The sequence below is a fragment of the Callorhinus ursinus genome, unplaced genomic scaffold, assembly GCF_003265705.2.
Source record: "Callorhinus ursinus isolate GAN/ISIS: 27379988/994484 unplaced genomic scaffold, GSC_fseal_2.0 scaffold39, whole genome shotgun sequence".
NCBI lineage: Eukaryota > Metazoa > Chordata > Mammalia > Carnivora > Otariidae > Callorhinus > Callorhinus ursinus.
Genome location: NW_027397101.1, coordinates 1,755,539 through 1,768,806, shown reverse-complemented (window position 1 = coordinate 1,768,806; position 13,268 = coordinate 1,755,539).

Genomic DNA, 13,268 nt, shown 5'->3' with positions numbered 1-13,268 from the left:
ATGGTAGGTTTGAGATGATTTTAGTGAATTTTTCACTCACCCAGTTTAAAGGGAATCTCAAGGGCTGTTACTCTCCCCGCCCCCCAACCAGGGAACTGACCTGCCAAGGCACAATGTCCAATAAGACCAGATTTGAATTCTAGTTCAACCACTTATCTCTGTGACTCCATTTCCTTATCATTAAAGGATACTTTTACCTCCTTCTCATTCTGACAAATAACGAGAAAGTCATTTAAATAAAGTGGCTACCACTGTGCTCGTTGTTATGTTCAATAAACGGTAGTTCGTTTTGTTGTTACCATTATGTTCTTGGTCTAATCATTAAAGATGATGGCTTTGGGTGGCTGATGGCTTTGGGTGGATGAAAGGAGTGGAATAATACCAGAATTGGAAGAAAAGAAAGGAGAAAATAATAATCATGATATTAAAATCAAAGTTATTCCAAAAAATAAGGTGTGTTGATTGAGGGAAAGTTTGTTGTATGTTTGAAAAATTTTTTATACTAAAATGTTGGGAAAAACCCAAGGCTACCATCCCTCTCTCCTTCTAATCCTAATTTTACCATAACCCCCCACAAACACTCAAAGGCAAAGGATGATAGAGTCTCCTTGTGTCTGGATATTTCACATAGAGTGAAGAACTTGTAATTCCCCTCCAGGCCTAAATTTCAAGCTGTCTTTATGAATGTGTTTTGCTCCCTTCCCCTAAGACTCATACTTCTTATTTCCTGCTGGCCCAACTGACAGCTCCAATTTACACACATCTGCCACCAATATAGCTCATGCTCCCAAATCCCTCCCACCCCCCCCACACCTTATTTCTCTCAGGTCCCCAACTCCCAGAGTCCAAACAGCTTTGCACCCAGGAAACTGCAGAGAGGAAGAAGTCAGGGCCTGGGACCAACACCCTGTTTCCAGGGCACTTGGAACGCCAAAATCAACTGTGGCTTCCTCCTGGTGCTATGACACAGGTGACCCTTTAGAGTCACCAGCCCGGAAACAGACAGACACAGATCAGTGTGTACTGGTAGCCATGGGGAGGAGGAACTTAAGGGTGCTTTCTCCAAGCCCATTGGTGCCTGGCCTGCCAGGTGCCCAGGAGCTGCACGCAAGTGCTAAAAGGCCCCTCCTCAAATCATTAACATTTAGGCAGGAATTCTATTGTGTTTGATTGGTCTGACGGTCCAGCTTCACAAAAGAGATGGGGGGCGGGGAGGAGAACTGCTGGTCCCTTTAGAAATCTAGAAAATTAAGTATGTAAAGCAAACTCTACATTTTTAAATGACTTGTTCTTGTTCTTTTTCAAAGGAAAGTTTTATTAACTCATTTAGAAATGTTTAACTTCAGACCCTCAGCATCCTCTAGCCCAGTATTTATCCAAATGCTGTCCCCAAGCTCCTGGCTCAGAATCTCTGGGGGTGGGTCCCAGGTATCTGCAGTTTTAACAGTGTCCCTAAAGTCCTATGCACGCTCAAGTTTGAAAGATACTGCTGTCGTGGAGCTCTGTAATTTTACCATCGCCCGGCAAGGTGACAATCCTAGTGAGCAGCACCCAAAATCTTTGCTCTATTCGGAATCCTTTTGTCTTGTTCTTCATCCCTATTGCACCCCAAGAACCACGCTGCTTGAAAGATATTTGTCTGCCAAACAAATTGCATGTAATGATTTCCCCCCGCTTTTATCAAAGATTTATATAACCCCCAACCTGATTGGCAGAGAGGAGCATTGAGAGAGAGAGCCTCTCTCTCTCTCTCTCTGTCTTTCATGAATAAATAAATAAAATCTTAAAAAAAATTCACTTCATATCAAAGAAAACTGATCTTCCTTTACAGCCATTCAGTGCAGCTGAATGCATATTGATCATTAGGCTTTCAGAGATAAAAAGAATAACCCGAGCTCACCGGCGCTACCTCTGCAGCCACTTTGTCATCTGAGCATCTTAAAGCAGGATCCACAGAAACTGTTAAGGAACTCCACTGCATCAAAGAGCCGGTTCTGAGATTCTGAAACATGTCAAACAGAAACAGTAACAAGATCTACGGGCCTTCTAAGGAATGTAACCTTATTTATTCCTTCATTTACTTATAACTCCCCCTCCCCCAGAAGGAGACAATTTAAAGTGATTCATAAAGATCCATTAAGTAATCTAAATTGCAAATAGATCTACCTGCCACAGCCTCCTACTTGTTTCCCAAATAGCTCATGGCCCCTTCCTCATTTTTAGCTACAATACATGGCTAACGACATTCCCAGCTGTCTTTACAGATTGGTGAAGTCATGTACTAAGGTATGTTGAGGATGGCAGAGAAACATATTAGAAGTCTGGGTTCCTGATGATCATGGAGCTGCCATTCCAAACTTGGACTGCCTACCTAGAATTTTACCAAAGAGAAAATGAAGCTTCTATCTTGGTTAAGTCACTGGTATTTTGGGTTTTCCATTCCTCAGAGCCAAACCTAATTTTTACTACTAATATAAATGGGGGTAGGAGTGGGGGATAGAAACATACTAAGAGTCAGAAATAAACTTAACACAAAAATATATACCACAAAGTCTTTATATTTACTATGAATGAGTTGCAAATTTAGCTTCAGGCTTATAGTGGTTAATGTGACAGTAAAACTTTAAGGACACAATTCTCAGTGTCGTAAGGTTTGTTTTTATAATGGTCCAGGAGAAACACAACTGTTCCTGATGTTGTGAACAAATTAATTTATCCTAAGAGTCTTCGTAAAGAGGACATCCATCATGTAATGTAATTAACAACAGGGCAACAACTTCCTTATGGGAGAAACAATGTGTTTCATGATGTTCTTCAATACAGGCTGGGAGAATCAAAGTGTAGATAATTTGAAATCACCCTGTGTACAGGTTTATGTAGTCTACTAGATTGAATGCTCCCTTTCCCATTCCCCACAAACACTAGCTAGGTAGGACTTAGAGAAGTAACTCGTGGGATGACAAGAAGGGGCTTTAAAAAGCCAAGTTCTTATACACTTAATCCAGATCCAAGTTGTCTATCACCAGCACCACCAATGAGAAATGCGCAGAACTGATAGGTCCTCCCTTTCACACATACCCCATTCGGTCTTTATTATTGAATTATTTTCTCCTTCAACACATCCTTAAAGTTATATACATTTAAATTGTATAGGCTATGTAAAACCTATTAAAAATTCTGTGTGTGTGTGTGAGTGTGTGTGTGAGTGTACCGGGGGAGAAACTCAACCTGTGTTTTTTCTACTTCTAGTCCCTGCAGATCTCTGAATATACAATGCAGGTAGATAGTAAAATTCAGCTACGTAAGGTACTCATCTACCTATAAAGCACAGGCACCAAAAATATAGATATTTAACTTATGGGTCGTGTGTCCCAACTGTGAACACAAAGTGGTGAACGTCAGCAATTTCTATCTCCTAAAGGAAACCAAAATGGTCCCCAACACACCACCGCTTTGCCAGGGGCAGCAAGACAGTCACCCCCAAAGCCACGGGGCTCCATTTTCAAAATCTCTGATGGATCCTCATGCCTGCTGTATTGATTCGACAGCCTTCCAAGCAGGATCCTGCCCTCCAAAGACTTGCTCGTCAAATGTGGGCCTCTTTCTGGATTTATCCTGTTGAAGGAATGATTTGGTGAGGGCAGTGTGTGGGCAATGAGTGATGAATATGTGCTACCTCAACCGGATGGTTATAGACTTTGCATCCAATGGGGTCCCTTTATATTTTATGGCTAGGTTTTGTTCATATATGCTCCTGATAGCCCAACACTGACTTTGAGAAAAGAAGGGTGCATTGTTTTTTGCTTGGTTGGGTTTTACTCGGAGCATTACTTATTTTCGTGCTACACATACTGCACTTCCATTGGGAAAGCAGACTGATGAGCGCCTATCTGCAGGATACTCAGTCATTCCAAGGAACTCAAGTCCCACCGACACAGAACACAAAATGAAGTCCTCTGTATCCTTTAGAGAGAATGACTGCACTTCTTTTATTCCTACCTTTATTTTAAATTAACTGTCCAATTCACCTAGCAACAGGCCAAAACCTCAAAACTTGATCACACGGGTCTAGTTTCCCCAATGGTCCAAAGCCAGCCTTTTAATTTATATATTGAATTTACAAATAAATTCATTTCCCACAAATGGAATCTCTAATTAGGATCAGCTTCATCTGAAACCATGCAGCAAATGAGAAAATGAGAGGATCCAAGAACAGTATTAACAGCAACTGCAAGGAACTCCTTAATCTATGTGCCTAAAGTCACTCTTCTCTTCCGTTTAGGAAATAGACAATCTTCGCCCGCAGTTAGCAATAATATCAACAGCATGCACAGCATACATCATAATAGTAATAATGATAACTTTTAAAAAATGTCAACCAAGGGCGCCTGGGTGGCTCAGTTGGTTAAGCGACTGCCTTCAGCTCAGGTCATGATCCTGGAGTCCTGGGATCGAGTCCCACATCGGGCTCCCTGCTGAGCGGGGAGTTGGCTTCTCCCTCTGACCCTCTTCCCTCTCGTGCTTTCTATCTCTCATTCTCTCTCTCTCAAATAAATAAATAAAATCTTAAAAAAAATGTCAACCAACATCTGGGGAGATGCAAAAATGCTTTCATTTGCATTATCATCTCCCTTGATCTCACATCTGCTTTGTGTGCAGGAAAGTAGGTGTTTTTAATTCATTTCACAGACACTGGACGGAGGGGTTCGTAGTGGGGACATGTGCTACTTATGTTTGGGTCTCAGTTCTTCCTTGCATCAACTGAGTGACCTTGGACAAGTTACTTAGTGTCTCTGAATCTCTGTAAAGCTACAAAATGAGGATAAAAATAGTACCTACCACAGACAGCTGCTGTGATATGTGGTAAAAGACACGTGGCAAGCCCTGGTAAAATACTGTAGCTGTTAGTTGAGTACAGAGGGGTGGGGGTGGGAGTTTCCCAAAGGTGAACAGTTTGATCTGAAGAACCAGGAAGAACCTGGCCTCTCAACTCCAGATCTGGGACTTGCCTGGCGCCCGAATAGATTTAGGAGCAGAACGAAGATCAGATATTTCCAACACTTAGCTTTTCTCCATTTCTGCCATCCCATCAGCTTCACAAGCACTCCTAAAGAATGAAAGGAATACTGGCTCTCTTTGGGATCTGGAATGCAATGCAAATATTTGATGACCAAGAAAAGAGTCTATAAATAACGGACAGAACCCACAGAATTGTGCTGTCCATTCCAGAGCCTAGAAATGCCTGTCATAAATGGCTTCTCCACCCTGGGCTCAGCCTAGAGGAGCCTGGGCTTAGGGGACAATGCGCAACGCTGAAGTCCACATCTGGCCACAAGGGGGCAGCATGTCCCCAGCAAGGATTCTCCAGCCCACTCTTCACTCAGGAGCAAATCTTCGCTCAAATTCAAACCTCACACTGGAGCAAGTCAGGGGGGGAAAGGGACACTGACTGATGTCCTAGGCCCAAGATGACGGACTGAACGATTCTAACTCACATTAGCCCTCACCGCAAATTAGTGCCCAAACTTCTGCAAATGCCATGCATGAGTCTAAATGTTCAGCAAGGAATCAAGACAGGAAAATGGGCATCTCAACAATCTTCATCCACAAAAAGGAACCTCAAGGTGACCATAAACTTATTCCAATACAAATGACTACTTCTGTTTCCATGAATCCTAATTTTCAAATGTATAAAGGAACTGAGAAACTTTAGGTGTCAGGAGCACCCTCCAGAATTTCTAGAACCCTCTGGTTACAGTATTTTCTTTCTTTCTTTCTTTTTTCTTTTTTTTGAAGATTTTATTTATTTATTTGACAGAGAGAGACACAGCGAGAGAGGGAACACAAGCAGGGGGAGTGGGAGAGGGAGAAGCAGGCTTCCCGCGGAGCAGGGAGCCTGATGTGGGGCTCGATCCCAGGACCCTGGGACCATGACCTGAGCTGAAGGCAGACACTTAACGACTGAGCCACCCAAGCACCCTAGAGTATTTTCTTATAAAGATGAAAATAGCTCAAAAAGAAGAGTCAAATCTAAATGATTTCCATATAACCCAATTACTATACCCATTTTAATACCTGGATTTTCCTACCAACCTATTTCTGAGCTATCCTCTCTTTTACTCCTTACAAAAGTGAGTGTTTGTGTATTATAGAATAATTTAAATAACAGCCTAACGATATACAAGGTTGTACAGAGACTCATGTTGTTTTAGGCATATGACTCTAGCTGGGAGATTATCCACTTTAATGCCCTCATTTTCCCAAGGAAGAAACTAGTATTGCCAGAAGTTAATACATTTGCCTAAGACAACACAGAAAGTTCATTCAGAACTGAGACCAGAACTTTTGTTCCCTGACTTTCAGCATAGTTTGGACTAATTTTGATTCTTTTACTTAACAGTGTCAAGAAAGTCATGATTTTTCTCTACCCTGTAGAATACAAAACCACTCTCAAGTAAAGCAACAAGGAGAGAATCTGTGTGATTCTAGCAGTTCAGCAGGCTCTGTATTAGAAATTCAATAGTGGTTAGGACAAAACTATCTGAGGAGCATTGTAATTATTACAATAGTAATTCCCCCCCCCAAAAAAAGCCCTAACAGATGACCCAGGGTTAAGTCTCTCTAGAACCTGAAAAAGAACCTGCCATGTCATGGCCATTCAGCTGTAATATGAAATTGAATAAAATGCAGACAGGAGGAACAAAATGGTGCTCTCTGGACTCTGGAGACCCTGAGCCCTGTCTTACAAGGTGTGACTCTAAAGTAATGTGTGTGATTTTAAAAGAAACACAACCAGAGCTTTCTAAGTGAGCCCTGTGTCCTCTAAGCAGTCACTTTAGCTCTTTTAACTCTTCTTGGGGACTTGCCTTCGGAGAGTCAGCGTGTTCTGCAAAATATCTACCGTGGCATGAATCCTGGTGGTGTGAGGGTGGAGGGTGAAAATTTCCAGAGTCAGCTCAGGACAAAGGTGGATGGTCAAGGTAGAAAAATAACATTTGGGGATAAAACTGAGTTGCATATAGTCACTGAGTTGCTTTCCACTGTGGTTCATCTAGTGGAAAAGATTCACCTTCATGGATGCAGCCAGGAAAAAACCTTAAGGCTTATGTGCCTTATTGATTTCAAAACAAAGGCCTCTTAATTCCAGTTCTTAATCATTTTACATCTGTTTATAAGTTACTCGTGCTCACTTCGGCAGCACGTATACTAAAATTTATAAGTTACTCTTCTGCCTCCCAACTCATGTTTAAGTTCCTCTAAGGGAAAGGCCACTTAGTAGATTGAATCATATGAAATTGCTGCCATTTGACCATATTCGACCTACAAAAATCATATGGTTCAAGCTAACACATTTGACATCTTAATATTTTAGCAGAGTGGCTAACAGAATTCAACAGTGTTAATTAATATTACCGTGCTGAGATGAAAATCCCGAATGTCAATATTGAATTGCCAACGAATGTACCAGTACATGACACTAACCAGCCTTGCAAGAGGTAACCATCAGTTTTCTCCCTTGGTAGTACTTTTTTTTTTTTTTAAGATTTTATTTATTTATTAGAGAGAGAGAGAGCACGAGTGGTGGGGGGAAGAGAGAGGAAGAAGCAGACTCCCTGCTGAGCAGGGAGCCCGACATGGGGCTCAATTTCAAGACCCTAAGATCCGGACATGAGCCGAAGGCAGACACAACCAACTGAGCCACCCAGGCGCCCCTCCCTTGGTAGTTCTACTTTTCATGCCTTTAGGGGTTTTTTCATGAACTAATTTAAAGAGCACATCTTAAAGTTGAAAAAGTCGGCCAAGCACACCAACAAACAGCCTTTCCCAAACCGAGCTGTTCTGTAAGAAACATCAGTCTTATCCTAAGTCATAATCTATAAATAACAGCCATAATCGAAGGCAGGTTTGTCGACTTGGTACCTCCATGTGTACCCGACTCGGCTACACAGGCCAGATGATCTGATTTGAACACAATCAATTTCACTAAGGAACAGAGTACACCCTGGGCCATCCCACCTCCCTCCACAGGGCAGATGTGACCCTGCAAATCATGTTTGAAGTCATTGTGCTACAAGTCATCTTTCCTCTCCGGTTCTTCCAGGCTCCATTTCTGGCTTTCTTTCTCCTTATCCTAGATTTACCATCAAAATATGACTAGACAAGCCACTCTGTTCTTCACTCATTTGAGTATGCAAGGAGGTATCATTCAGTACCTCTCTCCTGCCAGAGACAAAGGACTCATTGGTTATAGCATAGAGCCTTCTGGGCATTATTTCAGCATAAAATGCCATTTCACATTTGAGTGGTCAACTATGTGCCATCTCTCTGCCTCTTACAGAAGACTCCTCTCAGGAAACGCTTTGATTAAGGAAAAATGTCACTGATAAAACCTGGCCCTGAGCAACTGACCAGGTGATCAACAAAGCTATCAAGATCCTATGCAGAAGAGGTGCTTCCCATCTAGAACCAAGCAGGCCCTGAGCAGAGGCAGGCTGGCCTCACAGCCCAGACGTTGGTGGGCATGACCTGTGCCTCCATCCCAACCATCCCCACTCCTCAAAAGTCATCAGTAGGAACTCACTCTGCACATTCAATTATACTGTAACCAATTTTAAATTGTCTACCTGTGCCTCAAAGTGAAAATAGTGGGGCTATGTAGTTGCAGGATTATGATCTCTGTTGGGGTCTTCCTGCTAATCACAGGCAGTTCAAGTCCTTTGTATCAGCCCACAAGCAACTGATTTGAACTGGCTTCCAGGGTCCTTTCCATTATCGTTTCTTGCTTGTTCTTCTTCTTAACGATCTTTTGTGATTACAAAAGCCGTATCTTTTCAATATTAAAAAATTAGATCACTTTGCAAAACCTACGTATATGAAATCATCACGTTGTACACCTTAAACGTATACAATGTTATATCTCAATTATACCTCAGTAAAGCTGGGGGATATTAGAAAATGTCAATATAAAAAAAGGAAAACTAAAACATTATGTTCTTATTCCCCAAGATTATCACAGTTAACACCTATGTGTGTGTCCTTCCAAATTTCCTTATGCACATTTATATGTATCGTTTATATATCACCCGTATACACATTGACACGTAATCATTCATCTTCTCATGTTTATGAATTTTCCTCTAATCTAATACCTTTCAAATCCCTGCCCCTGGCATTGTACTCCGAATGTGTATTATTGCTAGTTTAGCTACACCAGCATCCAATCCAGGACCATGTGTTATATTGGGTTGTTATGTAATCTTACATTTCTTTTCATCTAGAACACTCATCTCTTACTGCACATCACGGAGCTGTTGAAGAGAGCAAGCCAGTTGCCAAGGTAAAGTGCTATCCTCTGGATTCCTCTGGATTTATCTGCCTTTTTGCTTCCTTAGGCTATACGTCATTAATCATGTCCTCCCACCCCCATATTCCCTATAAACTGGAAATTTGGTCCAAAGGATTAGATTAAAGCATTTTCTGGCTAGAATCCATCAGAGAAGTAGTATACTTCATATTGTGCTGCATTGGGAGACACGTAACCCTTGGTTGCCCACCATCAACGATGCAAGGATTACCCAGTGGATGAGGGGCTTAATCCATCCAACCAGGAAGTGACTTTTAGAGTGCTATTTTGGCAAATTATCTTCCAGACTCTAAACCTTTCTAGCCAATATCGTGATCCCAAAACCATACCCTAAGGAGAGAAGAACAAACTGAACTAGTTTGAAACCAACAGCCAGGGAGGAGTAGGTACGTGAGGTAGAGCAGGTGAAAGGCAAGATTTCTGCTTCGTGCTCAGAGCTGATAGGAGGGTGATTGCGGCATTTACCCTGCCTCCATTGTCCAAAGTAATTGATAGACGTTAATGCAACTTGCCTTAAGCTCACAAGCCCCAGGACGTGGCTGATACAACAGAGGTGGTGAAGTCAGCCCCACCAGCCCCGCGTGTTGTGTAATTGGTTTCCTGAAGAGTTCTGCACAGGAGATCATCCAGGATTCTGGTTCCCCTTTGCACACTCATTAGTCAACATGAAAATGCAAGGCTCACACGTGCAAGTTCTTCCAAAACAAGATCTGAATTTAATCCCCCCAAGAGGGGCCTGATCCAAGTACCTGTTTCGGCTGCAGTCTCATGGGCTGGACATAGTCACTGCAACTAGGCAACAGCAGAGGGACCCCATCCCATCTCCCCACCTGCCTACTTCTAGTTCCAGTCTCCATCCTGGGGGCAATAACTGTGACAATGACCCCATTCAGTGAGACTGTTGAACTGTGGTGGCTAAGTTCACTGCTAGAGAGGGGACATCAAATGGGGCCCTCTCCTGGGTACACAGACCATCAGCACCTACCACCACGGGAAGCAAGGGCCAGGGACCCAAAGGCGATCGGATGGTCTTGTGAGCCACGCACAGTACATATCGTACTACTTGCTTTTTCAAGATGAAGGTGGTACAATATTTAAGACAGCCAGAAAAACCTGAATTTGTCAATCCTATAAGCAAGTACAACTGGAGGGCCTCAGAAAGAAGATGTCTCTGAAGATGTTTGCCTCTGTGCCCCTGAGCAAAACATTCACACAATAGCTCAGAGCCAAGGTGGCTCCAACTGAGACTACCAGGATGGCCTAATTTCTAGAATAATAACAAAGATGTGCAATTAACCTGGATAAAGCAAAGTGGCCCAGGATGAGAGAGGGGGGAGAAAATAAATACCACCTGTCCCAGAGGCCAGGTACATGGGCATGTGCTCAGGCGTGTGCACGCACGCACACACACACACACACACACACACACACACACACACACACACACAAAGCCAGAATTTGGCCTCAAGCAACTATAATAGATTAAGACAGTCTAGTTCAACTGAAACTCTTTGGGCATCTCCAGGAAATGTCCCCATCTTCCCTACCATCTAGAAAGAAGGCTTGCTCGGTCTCCTGGAACTACTTCGTGAGCATCCAGCCTACAGTGGCTTTCTGACTGTTCAGAGCTAACGGGGAGCTCTCTGCAAGGCTAGTGGATGAACAGGCTTGGGTCAAACGGAAACTCAGTAAGTTCTGTCTAAATGATCCAACCAGGTAAATGTCCTCCTAATGGACATCAAGTTGAAAATTAAAAGGAACAAGAAGAGCACAGCACTTAGAAAAAATGGGTCCTACAGGCTGTCATACCTGCTGCTTCAACCCTGGGAAGGCTCCCCTAGTCTCTGCTTTCAGTCCAAGCTTGTACAACCAATTCAGCTGGAAACATGCCTGCCGCCTTGCCAACAACCCTCATTAGCTGCCTCTGACCTGTGGAAAAGCTGAAAATAGAACCTTGAGCCATTTTCTCTGCAGCTCAACTCTAAATATTAGCAGCATCCTCGTTACGCCATTGTTTTAAAGTGCTTGTCCCTTTTTGCCTTTTTGGACACCCCCGACCACCATATTACTTTTCTTTAGGAAAAAGCTTTTTATCTGAAGGGTGAAGTGCTTTCTTTTTATTTGCTTTCTCCTTATGTAGCTAGGGATGCTATTTTTCTTCTTGATGGCTTTTATACTTGGTTAAAATCACCTGGAAAAATCAATAGGGAAGAATAGAGTATTTCCTTAGTTACCCATTAGCCACAGTAACTAAAGTCCACAGAAATCCATTTCCCATTTCCTATTAAAATTTTATAAGCATTTAAAATATTCACTTGGATGCTGTGTGTTTTTCTTTTGCATCTCAACTGAGCTGCTTTTCTACCCTGAGGTCTAAAGCCTGGCTGATTGTTCTCAGTGGCTTTACTCAAAATAAAATCTTTTTTACTAATAAGTAAACACCCAATTCTGTTCATTAAACCAGTGACCTTTGCATTTTCTGACACGGTTCTCCTCCTAAGCTGGAGCCAATCCTTGACAACGCTTCAGTTGATGAGCACGCACACATTAAACTGTCTGCCCCACGGTGTATTTTTCTCCCTGATTTAGAAGGAATCTCTGCATTCGAGGTTGGGCTCCCTACAAATCATAACCAAAGTTCACCTGAGCTTGCCTTTCCCAGGTTTAAAGCTGATAAAATCGCCACTCTGGCACACCAGTGGAACAGAATTGCTCCAGGCCCCCAATATCACTCTCCAGATCCTTGTCCTAAAGGGACCTAACCCCAACTGGGCTGAACACATCTTGTAAATCCTTAGAGGCTCTCAAAAATCAGACCTCTCAGAGATCTTTTTTTTTTAAGATTTATATATTTATGTATTTATTTGAGAGAGAGAGAGAGAGAACATGAGCAGGGTGAGGGGCAGAGGGAGAAGCAGGCTCTCTGCTGAGCAGGGAGCCCAATACAGGGCTCTGTCCCAGGACTCCGGGATCATAACCTGAGCCAAAAGCAGACGCTTAACCGAGCCACCCAGGCGCCCCTTGGGATCTTATTTAAAACACAGATGCCTACACTGGGACTTATATGTAAGTGATGAATCACTAAATTCTATACCTGAAACCAATTTTACCATATATGTTGACTAACTAGAATTTAAATAAAAACTTGAAAAAAAACACACACACACAAAGAGTCCCTAAGCCCCCCAAAATAAGGCCAGGGGACCATGACAGTTGTCTAATGAGGAGTTTACGTCTTATAAAGTCAAAAATGTGAATTTCACCATGAAAAGTGTGAACATAAGTTTCCTTCAGGAAACAAAATACAACAAAAAACCCCCACAGATCCCCAGGCCCCACCTCCAACAGACTCTAATCCAGGAGGTGTTAGAGGGCTCCATGAATCTGCAATTTCAACAAACTCCTGTCCCCATCTCAGGTAAAGCGACCCTGAAACTCACTTTGACAAAGCAGTGACCTCTGACACTGTTCATCTCAATGCCTTTTGATCAATGCTGTGTTCATTTATTCAACAAATAGTGACTTATCATGGGTAGGATGTCACTGAAGGGGCCGACAGATTTCACATGGGCCCCTACCCTCAAGAAATTTACAGTCTAGTGGGAGAAATGAGACATGAACATACATAACTATCTAGGGGAGTAAGAGATTTATCATGAGAGAGGATCAGAGTTCAGGGGAAGAAGAGGTAACATTGAGGGACGGGATGGGGCATGACTTTATGGAAGGGTGACATAGGCATTATACCTGAAGTAATGTGTAGTATTTGGGAACATGGAGATAGCAAAGAGGAGACATTTTGAAACCACAGCAGGTGTGAGCAATGGCAGAGTGGGGAGGCGTGAGATCCGTTTGGTGAAGAGCCGGCCATTTAATTGACTAGGAGCAATGGGCATAGGAAGGC